Source organism: Cyanistes caeruleus, chromosome 1 (assembly GCF_971803275.1).
Source record: "Cyanistes caeruleus chromosome 1, bCyaCae1.hap1.1, whole genome shotgun sequence".
Lineage (NCBI taxonomy): Eukaryota > Metazoa > Chordata > Aves > Passeriformes > Paridae > Cyanistes > Cyanistes caeruleus.
Window position 1 is genome coordinate 112,089,100 of NC_141701.1, and position 13,501 is coordinate 112,102,600.

Here is a 13,501-nt window from a genome sequence, read left to right on the forward strand (position 1 = left end):
AGTTGAAGAATCGTACTCTTTGTCAGCTTGTGAAGACTGACATAAAACTTCATAAGACCACATGTACCAGCTGCATTTTTGTAGACAGTTTTAATAGAAATGCTATAAAGAATGAAGATAGTTATTTTAGTTTTATGTCTCAGACTGTATCTAGTGCATGCTAGCATGCACAAGCCCTGAATTTATAGAAGCTGGATCTTGTCTCAGAGATCTTTTGTTGGGATATGGTTTAAAAATGAGGATAAGGGCTCCAGGAAGGTCAGGACAGCATCAAGGGTGACAAAAGAAAAGCTGAACCATCAAAACCAACACATTAAAATTTAACAGAAACCACCTTACAACAGTAAAGTAGAAAAGAACTATGCTATGTCTCCATAATACATGTATAATATAACTTTAAAGAATGAAATTCCTTGGGGAGAAAAGGAGAGGTGTAAAAAGCCCAAGCTGGGCTGTGATGTGGTACATCTCCATGGCACCACGAGATCTGAAACACACTTTATATAACATCCTGCAGAGCTACTGTGGACAGAGGAGGACACCTTTTCCTGAAGCCGTAAAACCTGCCTTTGCTGTGCTGCTGTGGAGAAAACAGGATGAGGAAAATATACGTTTAGGTGGCAATCTAGCTGCAGGGTAAGACCATGACTGGATAGGGCAATCTTTATACTTCAGCTGGCCACTGTACAAAGCTCTGTAAAATTTCTCTTTCCTTCCTGAGTCTGTTTATCTGTCCAATGTCTCCATGCTGCCAAGCCCTACGAAAGACAACAGGAAGAAGCACTCTGCGTGGAAAATTCTGTATTTACAGATAGCACATCTATAGTGTGTTCATTTCCCTACTTATTAAGGCTTATGCCAAATCAAAATTTATGTGCTAGAACACTTACAGGGATCAGCAAATTCTTTTGAGGAAGTACAGTTATAGGAACATAAAAGGACAGATCATTCCATTGAAGAACTGCTTTAAGATTATTTCTAGTATAAACCACAATGCCCACAGCAGGACTTGCTGCTGAAGTTCTACCAGTGCAAATGTACCAGCAACCCCCTTCCAATCAGGCAAGACCTTATTTCACCAGCAGAAGGCCTAATATTGTTTTTCTTGGAAGACCTTCTCTCTTCTGCTGCCTGTCTCCCTGACAAGGTTCAACTGCTGTCTCCCTGGGGACAGTGGCGTGTACAGGGCTGTTTTCTGATCTCTGCAGGCCTTGGAAGCAGCATGATCAAATGGATGACTGAAGAGACCTGACAGGCACGCAGCTGTGTGCTGAAGCTCCACTGCCCCCTGACTTCCCAACTCATCTGTCTCTCTTGTCTCACAGCATACAGACAGGACAGAACAGAAGATTAAAGCCACATTACATGTTACTGAATTACACTGGAAAGAAAGCAGATATCAGCAGAGGACAGAGATAACGCTCCCAAGTAATAAAGCAGACAACAAATTCTGAGAGTCCCTGTTCTCTAATTGAAATGATGCCTCCATTTCATTTTCCCCTGGATCTTCTTGGGTATTCTTCTTAAGGCTTTAACAATTTTAAGCTCTTTAAGGCCAAACAGGTTAGTTCTCCATAAAAAAGTAACAGCAGAACTGACATGATTATCTGTTTTATAAACATTATAAACAACCATCTGAAGCACATTTTTTTCCCTGAAGAGCTCCTTAAGCTAGATCTGAGCTGAAGAAAACTGTAAGCTAATGACATTTCTTCTTGATTTAAACTGACTTACTCAATACCAGACAAAATTTAACTGTACCAGCATAAAGCTCAGTACAGCTTGGCTTACTCTACAGCACAGTATCCACACAGGCCTATTATAACTGTGGAATGTTCAAACAGTTTTCCTGGAAAAGTTCTGGGAAGACATTGTAGCTCTTTGTCTGCTTTAGAGAAGGGAATAGATAATTTCACATACCTCACAAGGAAAATTATATGAAGTTAATATTCAAGAGAGTTTATGTCTAGAGCTCCAGTGTTGTTCTCTATGTCATACTTCAGCTTCCATTTCTGAAGGCTGTCCCTACAGAATTTAAGACTGCCCTGGACTTAAAACAAATAGACTGTATAATTGAATGCACAAAGGAGAAGATGAGCAGGCACCTTGAAAGCAAATCTTTAAGATTTCCTGAAGGATCAGGAGAATTAACAAGACCAGTTCTGTCACTGATGTGTTTGAGTGCAGTGTGCACTGTGTTCTCGATTGCACAGTTGTACCTGCACAGGCAGCTGAAGGACTGCGGCACTGCCACACACACCTCAATAATTGTAATGTTCAAGTGTTCCTCTGACTGGTGCAGGGCAACAAACAGGTGGGTAACCTTGAAGCTCACATCAAACCTGCCTCCAGGCAGACTTCCAAAACCCCTCTCTCTGTCCTCTGTCATCATCAGATGCCGATTGCTAGTTTATTCCATACTTTTTATACTTCGAGGAAATATACTCACATTTGGCAGGCCAGGTCCTAAAATACATTTTATATTTTATAAAATATAAAAATAGAATATATAATACTCCTTTTATAGTCACAGTAAAACCTTCAGCAGGTTGCACTTGTCTCTTTTAAAAAATAAAACAAAAACTGACAAATTGTGTTTGTCTTCTTTTGAAAATGCATAAAGGAATGGCCCTTGATTTTAATTTAATTTTGTAGATGGCATGGCCGTGATGATAAACTGATAGTATAACATGCATAGGAGCAAGAGCAGTATGAAAAAAACAACATTCCTGGTGGAAACCTGTAAAAGTAATTTATTTATAAATTCTTTATCTCATTTAACCCAATGAAAATGAGGGAGAAAAGGATATCTTTACATAAGCAAATCTGAATTCATCTTTTTATTTGGAATCTGTCAACACATTCGAAATTACCTCATAATATAGCTCATTATCATTTGGTAGCATAAAGCTCAGATTCATCAGGCAAGTAACAGATCCATAGAAAAAAAGCACAAAACAATTTGGACCCTCCTGCAGAAGTCTGGTTACACAGCCCTGCACAGTTCAGCAAGGGTGGATACGACCCCAGACTGGCTCCTTTCCTATTCACAGACTCAGCTGAGCCTTCTGCAGGCCAGAACCAGCCAGCATACATTAAACTGGTTAATATGTCATACCGCTGTATTTACCAGCTTGAAAGAAACTTCTTCATTAGCGCTCTCTGCTTTTGATATCCTAAGATTTTAATTAAGCAGTGTCACAACAGGGTGTGCATTAACAGAGCATTGGCACATGCCTTTGGAGCATTGTGAAGCACTGGACCAGAGACCAATTACCTTCTACCACCCAAGCAGTACAACAGCAGCCCATTAATGCACACCCTGGTGTGGCCTGTTTCAATTAAAGTATATTTGTGAAAGGGCAGGCAGTGTTGGACCACTGAGAAAATCAGATGTTTTTAGGCTAGGATCCCACTGATTATTCAAACTTTTACAAATGTACACACTGAAATTCAGTAAACAAATTGCCCAGCTTATTTGGTTATACTGCATAGTAGGAAATGGGGCTATTAAGAGAACAGAATGTAATTTCCATCTGAACGTAGAGAAGGCGAGGAAGAAGCTGTGGTGTCAGCACTCCTGCTCTCTCCATTCCTCCAAAGGAGGCTCAGTTTCAAGACACTGGCAGAGACAACATTGAGGAGAAATAGGCTCCACTCACTCCGTGACAGGGTTTATCCATGGATAGAGTTCATCCAATTATGTAGCACAGTGAAATTCACTAGAAACTTAATATTCTCTTTGTGTCTTGGTTTTTGCTTTGTTGGTTTTTTTTTTTATTTACTACAAGACTAATTTTCTCCTTGCATAAAAATTTCACACATGGCTTCAGTAAAAGACATATACACACTTGGCAAAATATGTTTTAACTAAACATCCCATGCACATCAGGCAAGTCTTGCCTCCTCACAGTTCTTTGTTTCCCTTTTCTCTCTGCGCTCCTTTTCCACCTATGTATTTATGTCAGACTGTTTAGGGCAAGCATGAGCCCTTCTGAGATGCTCGTACAGCCCCAGATAGAATGCCTCACACTTTAATGGCTTTCAGCAACTCTAACACAAGTCACAAATAAATATAAAGCACTAACCTCTGGCCAACTGGCAGACTGTAATTGCATGTTACAGGAGGGGAGCATAAAGCTGTGGTTTTGTTTGCTACACTCTAATTCAAGCACACACCACCAAAGGCCATAACAATACAAGCTGCAGAAAGCACAAAATTGGTGGCAAAAATTCCTTGGTATGAGTCTCATTGTCCACAGAAATCAACTTGTCCTAATAGGTTATTATGAAACACTGTAACCACTGCCAAAATACAGGGTAAAATAAACCTGGAGAGAGCATCTAATGTGTAAGGAGCCATATCCTACCTTATAATCTATCTACCAGGGTAGGCTGAGGGATGATGGACTGGATGGTGGAGTATCTGGAAACTGGAAGCACCAGAGAGAGAGCTGGTTAATTAGTAATTCAGTAAAAACAGTGTTTTTACTAGTAAACAACTAGGAATGAAGTTAAACAATGGATGAGATTTTAGAAGTGAACAACTGCAAAGTTCTCTGTAGGAAATTAAGGTGGGTTCCCTAACCAGGGCATTGAAACTGTTCAAAACTCCTAGTAATCTTGTGTTAAGGGGAAGCTGGATGAAGTAGGAGGATGAAGTGGATGGCAAAAAAACTGCTTTTCCTTCTTAATTTTCCTGTTTTTAAATGAGTCATCGGCCTGGGCATGCAATGAAGTGAAGTCATATACATTTGCTGCCTTCTCCCAAGCCTCAGAGGTGAAGCTCGATACTGCTGCAGTACAGCTAGTTAGTCACACATGCAGCACTAGAGCCTCTAGAGATCTTAACTGCTGTATTACATGTAGCAGTTGGACTTGTTCTGTGTTTCAAGATCTACCTGAGCCAAGTTTTAAATGAAAAATAAGCCATATGATGAAGACACATTGCAAAACGATGAGATATTGTCCCTTCTATTTTGTTTTCTTTCCTCAGTGTATAGTCTAATAACTCTAAAAAGCGGATGTCATCTCACGTCAACTACTCTTCTTTCTCTCTTGCTGTAATAATGAAATTTGCCAGTTCTAATTTCAAAAATACTATATCTCCTAATCTTAAGTCACTGTTTAAGTATTAGGAGAACATAAGCTTTCCTTCTGCAGTGACCCAGTGAGCTGAGTGCTGTGCCTATTCTCTAGTTTGTGTTAAACTCCCAATGCAGGCAATATGCTGCCAGAGTGATGGATATGGTTGAAATATTGACAATTAGATACTGACTTCTAAGCAAAATTGCAAACATCAAATGAATTTCAAACGCATTTGAGCTGACGTCACTGTTCCTCCAGCTCCCAATTCTTCTGGCCTCTTATCTGTTTTTATGGAAATTTATTCTGGGATTGACAGACAATCTCTCCCATCTTTTCACTTTCTTTGAAAGGAAAGATCAATCTTTCAATCCCAATCATAAGGCAGTCAGAGAAGATTGGTAAAGAAGCATCTAAACCTTTAATTAAAAGCAGTAAGACATATTTCTTCTATTTTTTCCTCTACCACATTAAACAGGGTGTCTTTCAGGACTTTGAGGGTCACTTAGGAAACAAGATGATTCTTTCTTCTCTTTTCCAGATGACATGATCCTATCATCTGCAATTGCTCTTTAGATTAATATTGTCTCAAATTATTAATCAAATAAAGTGTGTTATGTATAAAATATAAAGGCAATAACTAAATATATGGAATACACATAAATACATAAAGAGATAAAAATATAGATGTACATAGATTTGATATATATCAAATTAGAAGCATTAAATGTGATCCTTAATTAAATTTCTTTTTAAGGAAGAATCAAAACCCACACATACTAGATATGCCAAATATATTTTCTGATGAAACACTATTATTCAATTTATTCTAATTTTCCTAGAAGCCCTGTACACTGGTATCTACTGACAAAACATTAGTGAAAATAAGACTAATATCTAGATAAAACAAGGTATAGAGCATTAAAATTGAACCTAGAATAATATATGGTTGATTTTAACCTTTATGCTTTATATTTTTCTATTTTACTTATAATACATGGATGAGATGGATAAGATGTAGAAGTGTACAATCCTTATTAGTGGTTAGCAGTATCTTACCTGTATCTACCTTTAAAGAAACTTTGAGTAAATTTTTTGCTCTCACAATAGGTTTCTATTCAGAATGAATCAAGTTGTCAGGATTTGGATTGCAGTAAACATATCTGATTGAGTCCTGCATGTACATCTTGCCATGGAGAGTCAGTTGAACATTCATGGATAATTATTCATGCTGTCCTTCTGGCCTGCTTTCTACAAAGTTCCATATGATTGAGAGTTATTACCACAGGGATAGCAAGTAAAATATTCCCCAAAAGAGAGCTAAGCGTGCTTTCCATAAGCACTTGTGTGCACTACATATGTATATATGTATGCATATATATATAAGATACTAATATTTTTATTGTTTTATCATGTTTAAAAAACTACAGCTATTTCAGAGATGGCTAGACTCCTGAAGTGATTCCATCTATAACTTTTCCTAAAACTTCCAAAATGAGACAGGAGATATAAGGCATAAATTAATCCTCTAAATGGCCCTTTCCAAAACGACCTAGGTTAACCCCTTATATTTCTCTTAACAAAAGTCAATTGCTAACAGACAAAATGAATAGCTGTTAATCTTTGTTGCTAATAATCTTTTCTCAAGACTATGCAAGATAAAAGTTGAATTAGTTCTTCATGGTTCAAAGACTACCTGATAGAAGTTAATATCACATAAAGTGATATAATGGCCTTCCCTGACAGAAAGGGGGCATAAGGACATTATTGGTATAAGGGTATTACTTTACCAGCCCTACAGGAGAAAATTATTCTTTCATAAGGAATATTTTTCTCACTTGCTAATAATTGATTTCTTGCTTTAAGTCAGCAATTTATTGCTGCACTGCAAATACACAACTTGAAGACACTATTCCAACAAACAAAGTTTTAAAAGTTCTAATATACTATATTATCATAACAGTTTAAATAAAATATAAGGAAAAAACAGAGTTCCTCTATTATTTTCCATGTACTGTGTTGACAACCCCATTACAGCTCATGAAAGATTTGTAGGTTTCATGATTTTATTCTGTCCTGACACTTCACTGATTTTTTTGCACATACTGCTAAAAAGGCAGGGAGCGCTAGATTTCCATGTGTGTTTTTAAACAGCATCTCATGAGGCTGATCACTAGTTGGATTGATTTATATTTTAATTTTATGGATGATATCACACAATTATCTCCAGATGGAATAATCGGGATGAAGCATTGCCAAAGAACATTAGACACTAAAGAAGTCAGCCAATGCAATCCATTCAGTACTGTAATTATTTTTGTTTTGGCTTCAGATATTTCTACAGAGGCACAAACTCATTCTGGTAGGGCCTTGTTCAGTATCTGCATAAGTCAATGGAAAGACTTTCACAGAAGAAAGGAGGCTCTGGCACAACACCCCATAACCTTGTGTTCCCTCCACACACTCCCCTGTAGTTTATCTCAGAGATCCCTTCACTGTATTCCCTTTCTCTTGCTTTCCTCTCTTCTGGAGTCAACCCTTGCTTTCCCACCCTTGTGTCCTCTGGTTGTTTCTTTCCTTTCCCAGAAATGTGAAGCTGATATTCAGACTAATTGGTTTTGGTTTATTAAACATAGACAAATGAAATCAAAACTTGTTCAGCCTGGGTAAACCAGGAAAGTTTTAATTCCTATAGCAATCTATCTAGTCCTTATTTGTATGCATTTATTGGATAAGCAAGATTGATTGCTTTGGATTTCTTGGTGTTGAAATCAACCAAATATTTCTTCTTAGATTCAATCCAACAATCTAACAGATAGACAAGTTTCTCTTTTTTTTTTTTTTTTTCCTTCCTGGGGAAACAGATACTGTCTTGCTTAACAGCTCCCATTTCACTCAACATTCCACATTTCAATGCATACAATTAATTTTCTAGGAGTGATTTGCAAAAGGTCCTGTCCCAGTTAGTAGCACAGATTCCACTACAAACACTCAAATTATATTTAGAAACTTAAATAAAACAGAAAAATTGATTCTAAAATAAAAGTGTAAACTTAAGGTTATGACTATTTCAGCTGTACTTCCTATTGCAGAACCCAAAGAAGCACCACAGGGGAACACAGCAGACAGCCCTCTTAGGACACATAGGCACTGGTAAATGCACTAACACAGACATAATCAGCTACCTCAGGAGCTGGAAGCAGTGTCATGGCAGCAGGGCAGCTTGCTGAAAGATAGAGATAATTGCTGTGGATTCAGAGCTGTACCTGTACCTTTATAATGCTTTCAGGACATATGCCTTCCATCGTGGATTCATTCTATAGACCAACACAGAAGTAAATCAAATTTCTACAAATAAGTCTGACCTGCCCATAGACCTGAATGATTTACTTTGTCTTCATGATACACCCGTGCTACCTTAAGTATGTTTGTTTATTATCACGTGTTTGTGTCTGGCTGAATGAGGCATGACAATCTACAGTGTCACAATGTGTAGGATCCTACTTGCTTATGTTCCGACTCAATGGATGAAGCTTTCAGGCTTAAGGGGTCTGTGCCAAACTTTCTGAGTTACACAGCTTTCCCCTAGGTTGTGGGTCAGCTGCACAGATTGTGATCAACTGACAGTTGATATTAATTGAACAGCTTGTTCTTTTTTTTTCCATAAATATAAACCTATCAAGATTTTGGGGTAGAGTATCACGTCTGATTATTTCAACTAATTCCTGAAAATGCAAAGGGGATATTATTTGATGGGCTTGTGTCACATCTGGGGACCTTTTAGCATAATTTTGTTAACCTCCACTATAGGCTTTTCCCTTAGATTTTTCTGAGACATTCTTTGTAAAATAGCACTGTCTTAAATATAATTAGGAAGCACTAGGGAAAAAAAAAGACAAAAAATTGCCCTTTGCACTTAAGAAAAATTAGATAGCTGTAATGACCATTTCCTTATAAAATTCCTAAGACTTTTGGTTATCAGCCATACAAAAGAAGGGTTGCTTGCCTCTCATTTCATAGAAAAGAAATGCACATTTGAGTTTTTAACCTTAACCTAAGAATCCAGGATATGCATTTATATTTTATGAGCCACTCCATGAAAAGTGCCCCTCTGTATGGTCTGTGGTGGCTAATCCTTTAGTAGAGCAGCAGAAAGCTATCTCAGAGGGTAGAACCTCTGCAGCAGCTGCCACAGATCAGGTCATGCTGTGTGAATTCCCTGAGCTCTCACCAAAAAAGCAAGAGGTAATGCAGCCGCTTGGTTATTCCCTCTACTTCATCCTACAACTCAGGTGATTTCTCTTTTCCTATAAGTAGCTTGGCAGGATAAATCCCATTTGAAAAGCTACTGTGTCCCATTGCAGGGCATGCACAAAGCATAAGGAAAGTAAACAAAGCTGGGATCTGAAGCACAGAGACACCGTAGGTTAAACTGCAACACCTTTCACCAGAAACTTAATGGTGAGTTCAAAAGGTTCTTGCTGAATAAGGTGCTAGCTCCAGCCACAATACAAGCAGACACGCTGACAATATGACAAGTGAATTTACTAGACTGGCATTGAACCTGAGCAAATAAATCTTCCTGGAACCTCCTGAGCTGTATAGAGATGTTCAGGTGGCACTCAATAAGCCTGGTTGGCTTTGAGCTGCCTCTGTGCAGTCCTGCTGCTTGTGGGAAACAGGAGCACAGCACTGGAGTCCTCCTGATGACTCCACAAAATGAGACTGGGTCTTTAGGGCTATTAGTTTGTGTTCTGAGACACAATGTGGCTAAACTGCTCACAGACCCAAGCTGGCTGGGAAGGCAGCACAGCTGCCTCTTTCTGGCACTGGGCCTAAACTATTAAATATGGGCAGCCCAGTGCTGGCTGGGTAAGGAGAGAGCTCAAGTATTTCTGCTTCCATCCTATGATTAACCTCAAACTGGTTAAAGCATCCACAGATAACTGAGTGTTGATTACAAATAAGTTCAGAATCACACAGAAAGCATGTGGCAGAGCTCAGGGCTCATTCAGATCTGCAGCTCCTGCATCTCAATCCTGTGCCTAGGAATTAGCACACAATACTGTTTCCCCTTATCAGAAATTGGTATGTTTGCATGCCAGTAAGTAAAAGGTAGATTCTCTTAGTGCCTGACAAAATCATAACTAGCAGAAGACATCTACAGCAGTAGTTGTTAAACAAAAAGAACACTGGAACAATAATTTAAAAAAAAAAAAAGGAAATAGAAAGAGCCAATTGATCATTCCTTACACCTGATAAGTGAGGCACAGCAGCTCTGATCACAGGTAGTACCCCTCTGTGGCAAACTGCTTATGTGAAAACTACCAATCATTTCTTACCAAGTACCCTGTAGTCTCTAAACAGCACCAAGACAAAGTTACCAGTCAGTGGTTTTATTTCAGTCTCTGGATTCAGACTGACCAATGTGGTTACTGACTGTGCTGTCGTCTATCAGAGTTTGCAGCTTTAAGCTGAAGTTGGGTGTTGCATGAACACATTATGAGGGTGCTTGAGGGGTAAATTCTGCTGGCATTATGTTGACAAATTGTAAGAGGAAACACCACCAGGCACACAGCAGCCTTGCCCACTCATCTTTCTGGGGGAAGCCCGGTGGGTGTGCTCTTTCACAGAGTTGCACCCACATGGTGGTTTACAGAGCCAAGCTGTGTGACCCAAAACAGAGCTGGGATGGGGAGGAATGCAGGGCAGACACTAATACTGACAGTCCAGGATCCAGTGCATGAGTTTGTCTGGTCTCCTCTTCTTGAAGCATGTACATTTACCTTGATGTTTACAAACTCAGCTGGTTTAAAAAAAAGATATAATTACATTTAGAAGGTATTTATGTGTCCCAGGAGTGATGATGGACAGAGCATGTGAATATTGGCACTACTCAGTACATCTAGACATGAAAATAAAATAGCCTTCAATTGAAAACCTGCTAAAGTTCATTTTCATTTCCATCCTAGCAGTATGTTTAGTGCTAAGAGAACTGTCCTAGGAAGAGGCTATAAACATCTCTTTCTCCCTGTCCCCTCCCCAGTTACTAAAAAACAGTGAGGAAAATAACCTGAGAGAAAAAAATAAATCAGAACTTTGCAGAAAAAAGGAAATGCATCCACCATTGTATTGTGACAGATCTCCTTGTATTTGTTTGACAAATACTTTACGTTTGTACAATACAACAACTGAAAATGAGAGAAGTCACCCTTGCCTCCCCCTAATTATTATCAAAGATTGTGCAATGAGTTTGAAAAATTCCATTACCAGCTTGTGACTTTATTATTTGCAATAAAAAGAAACTGTGCTAATAAAGATAACAAAGGCAAAGGAAATGGAAAAGCATTCTGCATGGATAGCAAGATAGAAATCAAAATTCAGCACCAATTTACAACATCCCTCCTAACCTCTCAGTGAAGATCAGTGGCATTGTCCTCTGCATTCACAGACTACTGTTCCAAAAGGAGCACAGCAGAAAGAATGCAGAGGTTGTAGAAATAAGATTACAATAAACTCAGCTAGCCCCCTTTGATTCCGGGATGAAGGCAGAAAAAAATTTGATCTCCATCTTGCGCTGCATTTGAGGGAGCATAATCTTGAGCACTAATGAAATACTAAATCCAGCAGCAGAAACAGCTGTGGCAAAAAGGTATGGTAAACATGCCTAGTATTTGGGAGGTGGCAGAGGGTGCTGGCAATGACTGAAAATGTTTCATGACCAATATTTTGCTCCATTTCCCAAAGGAAAATGTCACTTTCCCTACTCTATAAAGTGACACAGTAAACAACAGCTTGTGAATTATGCAAGTTCATAAAGAGCAGTATAAACCTTTTTTTCTTCTTCCTCCTCTGAAGACAATCTGAATCATGGCAAGTACTCACAAAAATAAAAATTGCTTGTTTTTATGATTGTAGAGTTAACTTTATTATAAAAACATGCCCTTAAATTATATATAACTATTTAGAGGCCCTAAAATTGTCCAGTTAAAATATGTCCTGCCACCTAAATTTCCTTCTATGCTACAGTAACTGCCTTGTGGCTGGAGTAGGGAGTGAGGTTTAAAAGTGTATGTTGATTATGACATAGAATTTCCATCAGCAGTCTATGAAATGAAGTAATGACTACATTACAATACAGAGGGTGAAAAAAAATAATTGCTTTGGCTTTCAAATGGGTTTTAAAGGGATGTGTTCTAGGCCTGATTCCACTCAATGCTTTCTTAATGACCAGGATGAGGTATGAGAGAATATGTTTATATGTTCAGTAATGATAATAATTGGGACTGCAAAGGGTAGGGTTCATCATAGTGTTGAAAACTGAATATGGTTGAAATAAAAAAAGTCAAAACCCTCAAAAAATGTTAAGTACTACAGGCTGGAAGGACAGATCAAATATAAGATGTGGGATAAAGTTTTATTTTACAGCAAAAGAGAAGCTGGGGAAGTAATAATAAATTTTATAATGAATAAATAATAATTGAAATTGAAGTAATAAATAAATTTTGAGGCCAGAACATGACATCACTTTTCCTCCATATACTGTATTTAGTGGTGGTGAAATTTGTCTGGTGCGTCTCTTTCAATCTGGGACATGAAAAATTGAAGAAAGGAAGAAAATATCAACAAGAATAGTGTGAGGGCTAACAAACTAACAATGAAGAAAAGCAAATTTAATTTTATTTGAAGTAATCTTCTCTGAAAAGAAGAGAATAAGTAAAATAGAGTTGAAGATATACTGGAAAAATGATGCAATGTGTATGTTAGGGAGCAAAATCAAAAACTACTATAAGAAGCCTAAGAAAAATTCTGGGTTTCTTAGTGTAATCAAGGATTGCAACATATTAACTAGAAAAAAAGAATGATTTAGAAATATTTTCCATTAGAATTTATTTTTTTTAGATAGCTCCAAGAGGGGTTGTTAGCATATCAGTCCTCCACCACAGTAGGGGAAGTTCTCATCCACAGGCTCTCAAGTCCCTCCTGCCCATATACTCCTAAAATTGCACCCAAATTTATTTGTACAATGACAAAGAAGTTTTGGTACAGTGCTCTTATATAAATATGCTTGGAGCTGAACAGCCCCACAGTGACTCTTGTCTGTCCCTTTTAGATGTTTGTGCTAGGACTCCACAGGAGTTTAAGCAGACAAACACTTCTGTGCTTCAAATGATGTGTTTACCAGGAACTGTGAATCTTGATCTAACTATAGTGTTTACAAAAATTGTGCTTCTGGTCTGCATTTCTGTTTTGCTTCTCTTGGTAACAGGACATAAGGTACAGGATTACACTTTTGGCAGGTGGTGGGAGTTCAGTGCACTAACAAGTGCTTTGACCCTCCAGAGTAAACATCAGCAAAGATCAAAAACTGGTTTAATAAGGCATTTTGTTTAAGGAAGCAATGCCTCATGTTTAA